Source organism: Zootermopsis nevadensis, unplaced genomic scaffold (genome assembly GCF_977971745.1).
Source record: "Zootermopsis nevadensis isolate Lab colony 2312 unplaced genomic scaffold, Znev_1.0 Znev_ptg000023l, whole genome shotgun sequence".
NCBI lineage: Eukaryota > Metazoa > Arthropoda > Insecta > Blattodea > Termopsidae > Zootermopsis > Zootermopsis nevadensis.
This window is the reverse complement of record NW_028259155.1, coordinates 9,303,658-9,315,596: the sequence shown is the minus strand read 5'-3', so window position 1 is coordinate 9,315,596 and position 11,939 is coordinate 9,303,658. Positions and strand designations below refer to the sequence as shown.

Below are 11,939 nucleotides of genomic sequence, written 5' to 3'. Positions count from 1 at the left end.
GAAGTAGAAATGTAACGTAAAAGTACAAGACTGACAAGAATAAACAAAGAAGACGTCGTTAAATACGTAGATTGGAGAAGAAGAGTCCGTCCCCAGCCATGGACCACATCTTCTTGGGTGAACACACCAAAGCAAAGGCTTGCAGAGGCGGGCAGAATTTCCTGTGTGTACAAGAACAGAGCGGGGCTGAACCCTTTTATTACGCGTTTCGTGGTTGGCTTCATGCACGCATTTGGACGCCGTTTAAAATGGAGATTGCATTAAACTAAAAAATTGTCAGTGGAACCACGGTTCCGGAGAATTTGACTTAAATACGTCATACCTGCCTTAAAATTGAGTTAAGTTTCATTAAGATTTTGATTATTTAACTTGAATTAGTTACGCTTAAAATGGGTCTGTGGTAGCTGAATGTAATGTGCACACTTCAAATGAGGATTTGTCTGAGAAATAAATAAATAACAATAGAACACAAGTGAAAGGAAACAATGAAGAATTGCGAGGTAAGATTCTTATTTCCTTTTCCTTCTTCAAACACTAATACTCTACGAATTTTTTGTTAAATATATATATATATATACACACATATATATAAAGGCCAAATAGCTGATTACTTTTCAAGAGATCTATGAACCATGTACTACTTTATGGGTACATGACATTAAGAGAGTCAGGATAAGTCTTGTATATAACAATATATTTAAAATCAAAAATTCAACACAATTTAATAAAAAAAATCATATACAGAGTGAGTCACAAGTATGTTTACAAACTTTCTGTGTGTGTGTGTTCCTGGATCAAAAATAAGAAAAAATGTTTTTATGAACATGTCGCAGCAAATGCTTATTTTTCAAAATAATACCCCAAAATAAGTCTCAATGTATGCCTTTATTGCCAAGAATAAGGACAGGGACGTTTCTTTGTAACAGATGCTCAAAGGTTGCTCCTCCATTCTCCACACATGCCCGAGCATGACATACACAAGGTTGACGGATTCATCCGTACACACCAGGGTTTCCTCGAATCATCAGGCATGCCTTCTGCCAGTACAAGCACATAAAGATTGTAAACATACTTTTGACTCACTCTATGTATGTACGTGTATATGTATGTATATATATATATATATATATATATATATATATAAAAAGGCGAAATAGCTGATTACTTATAAAGAGAATTAAGAGCCATGTACTTCTGGGTATATGGCATTAAAGAGTAAACATGAGTCTTAACTAACTATATATTTGAAAATAAAAATTCAACACGATTAAATATAACGAAGTAACTAACTAGATGGCTTACCGAACCCTAAAGTTCATCACCGAATAAAACAAAGCCCTCGACCAGACCCTGTCCCGGGCCAACAAAATCCAATCCCCTTCAACTCCTATCTCCCACATATCCCACCAAACACTATCATCCCATCTACGTCTAGGTCTCCCCAGAGGTCTCTTCCCCTCAGGCTTCCCAAATAGTGGACCCAACCAACTAGATGGCTTACCGAACCCGAAGGTTCATCACCGAATTAACCAAAGCCCTCCACCGGACCCTGTCCTGGGCCAACAAAATCCAATCCCCTTCAACACCTATCTCCCACATATCCCACCCAACACTATCATCCCATCTACGTCTAGGTCTCCCCAGCGGTCTCTTCCCCCATCCATGCTCGCCACATGCCCCACCCACGTCATTCTTCCTGACAATACTGGGGAAGGAATATAAATTTTTAAGTTCATCATTATGTAGTTTTCTCCTGACCCCCATCGTCTTCTCTGCTAGGAACAAAAATCATCCTCAACACCTGCAATCTGTGTTCCTCCCTCTGAGTGAGAGACCATATTTCGCACCCATACAAAACAACAGGCAAAATTATTGTTTTGTATACTTTAATTTTCAGGTTATTAGAAATCAGACGGGAAGACAAAATATTTTGAACTGAGAAGTAGCAAGCATTTCCAAAATTCAGCCTCTTCCTAACTTTCTCATGAGCATCATTTTGATTTGTTATTGTTGTTCCCAAATATTTGAACCTTGTAACACCTTCAAAGTATTTATTAGCCACCCTATGATAATTCTGCTCGCCTGTCTGCTGACGACGAGATGCTAACATGTACTTAATCTTAAAACGACGACATATAAAATAAAATATATCGCTAGATACATAGATGATATTATAATTATTTTTGACGAGTCCTTCTCCACAGCCGAAAACATCCAAAATGACCATAACATGCACCAAAAGTTAAAATACAACTTAGGAACAGAAAATAATAATAAAATTAACCTTTTAGACCTCGCTATTCACAGACACCTGACAGAATTCCAATTGGGCATCTACAGAAAACCCACATTCTCAGACATAATAATACACAAAACATCTAACCATCCCGACTCCCACAAACAAACTGCATTCAATTTCCTTGTAAACAGATTGCACAAAACACCAGTCTCCAAAGAAGAATTTGATAAGGAAACCAAACTCATCCAAGAAATAGGACACAACAACAATTACATCTTTAATATCACAAGATCTTACAACCTAATGAATGCACCTAAATCCAATGTCAATGTACCCCAACCCATTAATAAATTATGGGCTAGTGTTACATTTTTTAATAATAGCATTAGAACACTCACAAAGATATTCAAAAACACAAACGTAAAAGTAGCATACAAAGTTAACAACACCATAAAATTAAAATGCAGTTCAAGAAAACAGTATAACAAATACAATAGTAGTGGTGTGTACCAATTGAAATGCGGAAGCTGCGAGCAGGTCTATATTGGCCAAACCAGTAGGGATTTTAAAACTAGATTTAAAGAACACGTCCACGACAGCAGATTCAGTTTAAGTAAATCGAAATATGCAGAACACATCCTTGAACACGGACACGAATACGGCCCCATAGATGATATCATGGCCATATTAAGAATAGCTCCAAAGGGTAAAATGCTAGATATCTTAGAAAAATTCCATATATACAAAAGTAGTAAACACAAGGCCATCATTAACGAACAAATCACCAAAGATTCTAAAGTATTATTTGACCTGGCATTAAACGGGAGAAAGTAAAAAAAATTTCAGTAGTTGGCCACCCTGATTTCAAGCTTATATACACCCATGCATTTCCAACTGACAGTGTCTCGCCGACGGTTCTGGAGTTCACAGGTGCAGACGACGCAAGTACAGCTCGCCGAGACCAGCAACGGCCACCGAACACGGAATCAATAGCCAAGTGCGAGTTCATCTCCTGTGAACAACAGCATCTAGTATTTTAATTCTGAATCCAGTTTGAACCATTTGACTAAATGTATTAATTTCCCTGATGCCACTGATGATGACCTCTTGAGGTCGAAACGCGTATGGCAATAGTGTCTTATTATAGTGTTAATAGTTGCTGGTTTGTTCACTCTATATTCTAACATGTACTTAGTTTTTTCTGAATTTACTTCCAGCCCCACGTGTCCACTAGCCTCTAGTAAAACTTCTGCGTTCCTCTTTATTGTGTTCATGTCGTCCCCCAATAAATTAACATCATCAACAATTAATTATAATAAAACAATTAATCAGAACAACATAATAAAAACGAAACAGCAATGCATTATGCAGCATCTGGTGATTCTTCGTCCGATGCTAGTGAAGAGATCCAGGACTGATGATTTCTTCTCCTGAAACAAGAGATGAAAATCACATCAAACATTTTTATAAATGTCTACAAATGTAACCTTAAAAAACATTACAAGATACAAGTCCCCCCCCTCCCAATGAATGAGTTAAACATCTTACCTACTGTGAACGATCTTTAGTGAACACTTTCCAGAAGTGCAGTCTCATCGTCAGCGCCGGTTACGATATTTTCTACATCTGGAGACATGGCCAGATGGGGCACTCCAGATGAATGGCCAGTGAGATTTGCAACCAGTGACAGGTTTGGATATTTCCAAATGCGTATGTGGTTTTTGGAGTCACTGTTGGTGCTAACCTACAACAAACAATTAAATTTCCATAAGAAATGAAATTAAAAGTGACAAACTGGAACAACCTCCAATGACATAACATCCACACCAAATGCCATTAAAATTTGTCATCCATTCTCGTTAAACAGGTAATTATGCAAACAATAACCCAGCCAATGACAGCGTAACAGGTGATGACATCATCAGTTGATGCAATATAATGGATATTGACGTCACTGTAGATCGTAATCCAGCTACATCACAACTTGTACCATTTCATGTTGGTATTACGGATTGCAGAGTACAATTTTGGAGTAGCCTCAAACATGCCAAACGTCTAGAGTTGGAAGTCAACTGCATGGATTCAAACACGCCTAGAAAACGCGTATTGGTACATCGCGCGCACCAAAGGTATTCTAGGAAAAGGAAAATTCAGCTCTTCATCATTTAAATGTTTCTGGCTTACAGTGTCTCCACGGATGATCTTTTCAGGCCTCTGCCAACTCTGGGCAAGTCTAGATTCTCCTGTTCAGGTGGGGGCACCCACAGGGCAGATTCCATTACCCCAACCAAAAGGGTGATTATTAAGAGGGGCCCTATAGTTTAAAGTGTGCTCTGAACCACGGTGGGGGGTACGGTATACTTCATTTCCCAAGAATTTATTTTTGGAAAATGTGTAGACATCAGTTCATAAGCAGATTCTGGGAAATGAAGATGAATGAAAATCCTGTTAATTCCAATGTAAACGACTAATGAAAACATATTCGTTGTGAAGCTGGCCCTTTTACACTGACAACTCAGGGTGAAGGTAAGGAACCGTTCCAAGTGGAGATGGCTTCACAGTTATAATTTTATGGTTACATTAAGTCCAATCTTCATCCAAGTACAAATGTACAGATTTTATAAATTATGTAAGACTTGAGCTTTTCACAGCGGTGAGTATGAAGATCTCTGTCTTCTGGGTTGTTGCGCTGTGTAGTCTGGTCGATGTTAACCAACGTTTCAGAGGTCATACTGCCTCCGTCATCAGGGCGATGAGTATGAAGATTTGTGTCTTCTGGGTTGTTGCGCTGTGTAGTCTGGTCGATGTTTACCAACGTTTCAGAGGTCATACTGCCTCCATCATCAGGGCGATGAGTATGAAGATTTCTGTCTTCTGGGTTGTTGCGCTGTGTAGTCTGGTCGATGTTAACCAACGTTTCAGAGGTCTTACTGCCACCATCATCAGGGCGATGAGTATGAAGATTTCCGTCTTCTGGGTTGTTGTGCTGTGTAGTCTGGTCGATGTTTACCAACGTTTCAGAGGTCATACTGCCTCCGTCATCAGAGTATGAAGATTTCTGTCTTCTGGGTTGTTGCGCCGTGTAGTCTGGTCGATGTTTACCAACGTTTCAGAGGTCATACTGCCTCCGTCATCAGGGCGATGAATATATTCATATAAAATTAACTTTGTTACCATAAAACCGAAAATAAATCTTGCTGTATGAGTTATACAAATTGCGGTACATAAATGGATGTCATTTATCATTACGGATAAGCAAAGATAATGGATCAGTTAATGTAATTACATAAAGAGACGACGTAATGCATTACGTGTACCAGGAGACATGCCTCCAAGAAATCGATACGTTTTTAGTCAAGGATAAATCTGATGTACTCGACATAACATACAGACAATAATACCAATTTGATAACAACACAATTTATTATATTTATATTTATATGTTAACTGCTATTTCCCATATCATGATGATTCATTTTCAAATTAAATTTTCTTTGGACAACGTCGGCATCCACAGATGCAATTTCACCGAATATAAGCCGAACATGGAAAAATATCGAGGAAAATCAAGGATGGTGTGAAGTTATCCGAAATGATAAAAGTACGGAACCGATAACGGGAAGGCGGGAAATACGTTCTTCACCGTTTTATTTCAAATAAGTTTGTAGCCAATCTTTTACAACAAAAAGCATCCAAGCTTTTTCTGAATATTATTAAAGTTACAGGTAGGTGAATAAGGAGGTTCAGAAAATGGGATTTTAGGTCAACGGATAAGACGAGAAAATCTCCATTTGGTTTATCCTACCATTCAAGCAGTTCTACTGCAAGTTTAAATATTTATTATTTCAGAATTAATTATAAACACATGTGGGGAGTTACTATAAACACGCGTACTAGTGAAATGAGTGATGTTAAAACGTTGTTAAGCTCCAGACCTTCAGAAATATAAAAGGTACCAGTGCAACGCTAAGTGCTTCTCAGTTTTTGTTAATCTTTAATGAACACCGAAGACTTCAAATTCTCTTTAATCGCTGGAAAATAAGCTTAAAAAGTGCGCGTTCGGTTTTGAGAGCATACGATACAACGATGTCTTTCTTGCGAGTTCACAGATTACATTTAACTGGTGTACATTTTTTTAAAAAAACCTAATAATAACACAGACATCGGACTGTAATACTTAAACATTTAAAATATTTATTTAAATGTCAAGAAAAAATCATAAAGAATAATTTATGCCATGTATAATTTTATTTGAGAAAATCTATACCAATGATATTACACGCTCTCAGTGTGTAATTGGCTGTTTTCCAGGATTTTACTACGTGTAATTTGACATACGTTTATCAAAACGTCCGTCATCAGGTCACTCTGATGATGGAGGCAGTATCTCTGAAACGTCGATAAACTACCAGACTACACGACGCATATCGTAGAAGGTATTCTTCAGAACAGATACAGCTCTATGCAAGTATCACGTAAATACTGGTGTTTAGTAAACAGCTAGTTCCGTTGTTATCTTTCTACGGTAACGCAACATTTTTAGTGTCAATAAGTTAGGAACAGTGACAGCTTCGAAACTCAGGAATGACGAGACAGAATTGTTTCACGCAGACACAACTAACGTACTTGCAAAACGCATTCACTCTCTAAATGTCTCCTAAGATGAAGAAAACAACGAACAATATAAATGTGTATATTAAATCTTGTCCGTCTAATCACAATAAATTCTTATTAAATATTAAAATATTACAATAATTAACATTTAAAATATTTAAAATATTAAAGAACATCGTTTGATATCTGATAAAAATCTAATAAAAATGCACGCTAGAATAATGTATGAAAATTGTATTTGAATTATTTATCGTTTTTAAGCTTTATATAATTATATACACCTGAGGATGGTTCTTTTAGGAACTGAAACAAGTCGTGAAACATGAAAAATGATGGTCTAATGTAAATCGAATATTTCGATAAAGAACATCATTTAATATTTTAAATATTTTAAATGTTAATTATTGTAATATTTTAATATTTAATAAGAATTTATTGTGATTAGACGAACAAGATTTAATATATACTTATTATATCACAATATGACGCAACTTTACCATCTTTTGAATATAAATGTGCATGTTACAGACTATTACTAAAAGCTTGGAATTTCTTGGACATGCTGTATATTATTACTTACGAACTCGCTGCTAATGCGAAGATTACAAGAAGTCGAACTGCGATAGCTGAGTAGTTGAAATGCATCCTGTTACTTGTTGAGGTACCAGTAGCCCTGTCTTCAGGTCCGAGAAGAATTCCCTTACAAAATGGTGGCCGAGTCACACTGAACGATTGAATTGCACCCTGTCACAAAAAACACGACAGAATATAAAAAAGATTCTTCCGTTTAATTATATCTTGATATCAACACCGTAGCACATGCAAATTCCACTTTTACATCTGTAGTTACTTGTCTGTAAAAAAAATACAACTCTCCACTACTGTGCGTAATACGGAACTACAGGGAAAACTCTGTTAGAACAGTTCGGACACTGAGAATTGTTAATTAAAACACGTACATATCTTTGTTACAAAAAGAGTTCACTAATATTTCAGATGCGCTTGGCGAGGGAAAGTTGGTTGTATTATACATCCCGCTTTGCAGTAAAAACCACTCACTTTTTACTTACAAGTAGGCCTAACCATCAATACAGTTCCTGAGTTGCTGAGTTCACCAGGTACGAATGATGTAACAACGAGATTACTGAAACTTCATTTTTAATCACTCAAAACACTTACTTCCTTTTAAATTTCTAGATTAACATTGAGAAATTACGAATTATGCAAAACACGGAATAGTATTCACTTTTATACATTTATAAATATTAAATGTTTAATAAAAGAAAACGATTTAATTTACTTTGAAAGTTTAAATTCAAGTACAGTATCATACAACTTAGCACTGAGACACTGACAGAGTATAATGTCATGTCTGTAATTCAAAATGTATTTCTTTACTTCACATCGACAAAACATAACTATTTCATGAGATAGTGTAGTAGCGTCATATTGTGACTTATTAAATTAAAATTAAATTATTATTTGGTTATTCCGTCAAATCACAATGTATTTAAAATAAGATAATTGATTCAGTAATAAACCTTGATCGGATACGGTAATACTTCTGCATCACCTCCAGACACAACTGAGTTGTCTACTATTTCATCTCTGACCGATGTAAACTTCAAAAGCATCACTTCAAACAATAAAGTTGATCCATTATATGAAAATATCTGGACACGACCTCCAAAAAACTACACTACGAAAAATTGTAAAAAATTGTAATTGAGTTTTAAATTTAATATAATTTTACACCTGATGATGGTTTAATAAAACCGAAACATGTTGTAACTGTTCCAATTGTAAATCGATTATTCGATATAGAACACAGAATGATATTTTAATTATTTTAATTATCTTATTTTAAATACATTGTGATTTGACGGAATAACCAAATAATAATTTAATTTTAATAACTATTTCAGTTGACTGCAACATCTATTTTAGCGTGTAGTACGTAAGAATTTGATTTATCACACCTGTTCCTTCAGTCACTTATACACTCACACATCATTTAACCAGATCAGTTATTTAAATACAAATATAAGGTTCTCAGAGTCACACGTCTTGCGTAAAAATATATCCAAAGGTTGAAACTTGCTCGTCAAATGAAACACAGGTTCACACCAGAATACAACAAGTGACGTCATCACTTGTGCTGGCAGCCTCCTCTCGGCAAACTGAGTGCCTGACCGAGGCACAACCACTTAGATACCTGGCCGCGCAGCTTTGCGCATGCGTATTCTGCGAACACAAAATAATACATTTATTGTTACTGTCCTGTAGTTAAAACATCGAATTCTTTTGACGGTTACACAAAGTTACATTTTTAAATAACCTATATTAGCATAAATATTACAAAACTTTTTCGTATTAGCTTATGTCCTACACGCAGAAAATACGACTCTAAAGAAGTTTTCGTATATATTTATAATGATTAATTCTTACTTTTTTAAACGTCAAAAGAATTCGGAAAAACAGCTATGTCTCGCGTGGGATTCAAAACCACTATCCCAGTACTGGATCGGTCACAATGGTGCCTGTTACGTGCCTAGAAATTACCACAGACGGCAGTTAATGTTTCCCATGAATGAGCATTGGATGGGATGATGAATGTCCGACAAGGCAGATCTCTTACAGCGCCTCTTCGTTTAGAAAGAACCTTGAACGTTCACTTTGCGTGGGGACAGTACAAAACGGAGTGATTGAAGACAAATCTCCCGATCTTGGCGACCAGATCTCTAGGTGCGCAGAACCAGAATAAATGTTTATCTGCCTAATGTCAGCAATCCATCACTGTTACCAGAGCGCACTGAAGGAAGAAAGAGATTGCCTCCAAAGAAGAAAATTAAAAGATTAAAGGATTACAATGCGACGTACAAAATTGGAAGCCATTTTAACACTGAAAAGTAATCAGAATTAAATGTATTTGTGCCAAAATTTATGCTAATCGGAAAATGCTTACTGTCACTCATTTGAGAACCTTCTATCCACCCGCGTTCTATCTGAAAGGCAAAATGTTAAACCATAATAGACCTGTGTCGATATTTCCGTTGCTCCATCCATGCTTCGTGTACACTCATCACTGGGAATGAAATCTGACAACATTCCATCAAATTTATCAAACTAATCAGCCTGGAAAAGCCGCTGAGACTGATTATTATTCAGAAACGTAATTTCAGCCAATTCGTTACGAGAGACGTTGCAAATCGTTGACGACCACCGCTAGGTGTCGCGCAGGTAGCGCGTATACGTATCACGCTCTGTAGTTAGCCAAAACAAACACAACACATACCACAATGCATTTGTTGCGGTTGAAGAAAAATTATTATTTCGGGCAGTCTATCACTGCGTTTAAAACGTTAGGATTATGCATACAGCAACATCATTACAGGGGCGCGGAATTCAAAGACACGACAATGATATCAAAATGTAACCTGACCCACAAAACCCAGTAGTAACGTTGAACAATCCAATTACGAGTGGAAATAATGTGCATTTTGGCGTAAAATTCTATGGGATTAAAGGAAAATTCCTAATGCCTATGTAAAGAAGAGGTGTTGTTTAAGTATAGATTAAGCTCGCAAAGAAAAAAGATGAAAAATGCATACAAAGTTTTAGTCATTAAACCTGAAGGGCACTTGGGAAATCAAGGCATAGTTGAAACTACGCGTTAAATCCGATTTTAAAGACTGCACTGCATAATATACGACGAAGGATAGGGCCCACTGACGAGACTTTCGAAGAAAGTGACGAGATTTACGATTTTAAAAATGCTTCTGTTAAATTTGAGCGGACAAAACAGTCGAATGCTGTGCTCGCATCTCGCTTGCCCCCATTGGGCCCTCTTCGGTGTTTAATGCGACCACCAATTTCTCAAATTACACGCGATGTGCGACCCAGAATGTAACAAGTTTTAACAAATTTAAAGTTTCAAATACCTACTTCTGTAGGCCCTATGGCAGTTTTATACTTCAATTAAATAAAGCGAAAATGTGTTTCAATAATATTCACATTTGTGTCTGCTTGCGGGAAAAAGGACGAACGAAAAATATGTGCAGAGCTTAAGCTTAAAATTAGTAAAAGTAGGCGGTTGTGATTTTCACGTAAACACGATGGTTCCCAGGACAGTCGCCTGTTTGCCGAGCGGCCCTTATTAGACAAAGAGTTTGACAATCCTCATACAGAGGGATTGTCTTCGTAAACGAACAGTAGCAGATTGCAGTCCTACGGAAACTAGGGACCTGTTAGGGACGGCTGTTGAAGCTAATAGAGACCTAAGTTTGGACGGAAAAGCAATTCTCCACCGTCGGATGACGGCGATAATATGAAACGGTTTTGAATTTTCAAAATTAGTGTTCATGTAAGAAAATTTGGCTTGTATTGTTGAAGTCCTAAGTTGTTCTTTCAAATATGTTCAGTTTTAAAACTGATACAAATCCAGTACGTCCTTCACATTCAGTGGAAAACTAATATGGCATTTGAAGCTCCGGGATCTTTTGGAAATGAATTCTCATCCGTCCCCTTATGACATCGAAAATCATAAAATGATTTGGGCTATCTTTCGCGATTAAATATCAAGTTATCCCCTGTTGCTTTCGTCTGTACAGCTTCCAGGTTCAATATACTGTTTTGCCTATGTTCCTGTAGAAGCTTAATAAAATTCATTTGAAATGCTTTATTCCTTATAAAACACAAACAGTTACTAATTAATTATGTGTTCGTCTCATAGGAAATTTGTTACACAAGCGGTGAATGTTTATTTTAATGAAAGTGAAACACGTATGTATGTTTGACTAAGGATTCATACTATGAAAGCAAGTAAAATTAAAATATTAAATTAAAATGTATACATTGTTAACATTTCAAAAATACCCCGAACCACGCAGAATATAAGAAATAAGGAATGCCATAATTAAAGAGAGCGAGTCATTATTGTAGCAAGAAATATAGAGAATAGTTGAGATGTTCGTTATGAAATGAATTCGCGAACAAACTCGGGTATTCGGTGAATAACCGGATATCAAACCTATCACATTTAAAAATTGGAAACAAATGAATCATAAACCTCCAAGAGAGGTAAGAA

At 36.5% G+C, this 11,939-nt stretch overlaps 1 protein-coding gene across 1 annotated transcript in view; it reads right to left on the bottom strand.

Annotated features, from left to right (window-relative positions):
- The window catches only part of LOC147872912 (cell division cycle protein 20 homolog), a 149,676-nt gene extending 140,638 nt beyond the window's left edge, over positions 1-9,038 (bottom strand). Inside the window, exons 1-2 of the mRNA XM_087354448.1 lie at positions 8,833-9,038; positions 7,434-7,597 (exon numbers count right to left, since the gene is read on the bottom strand). The gene's annotated coding sequence lies outside the window, so the exon portion shown is untranslated. The remainder of the gene's footprint in view (positions 1-7,433; positions 7,598-8,832) is intronic.
- Positions 9,039-11,939: the final 2,901 nt, after the last annotated feature.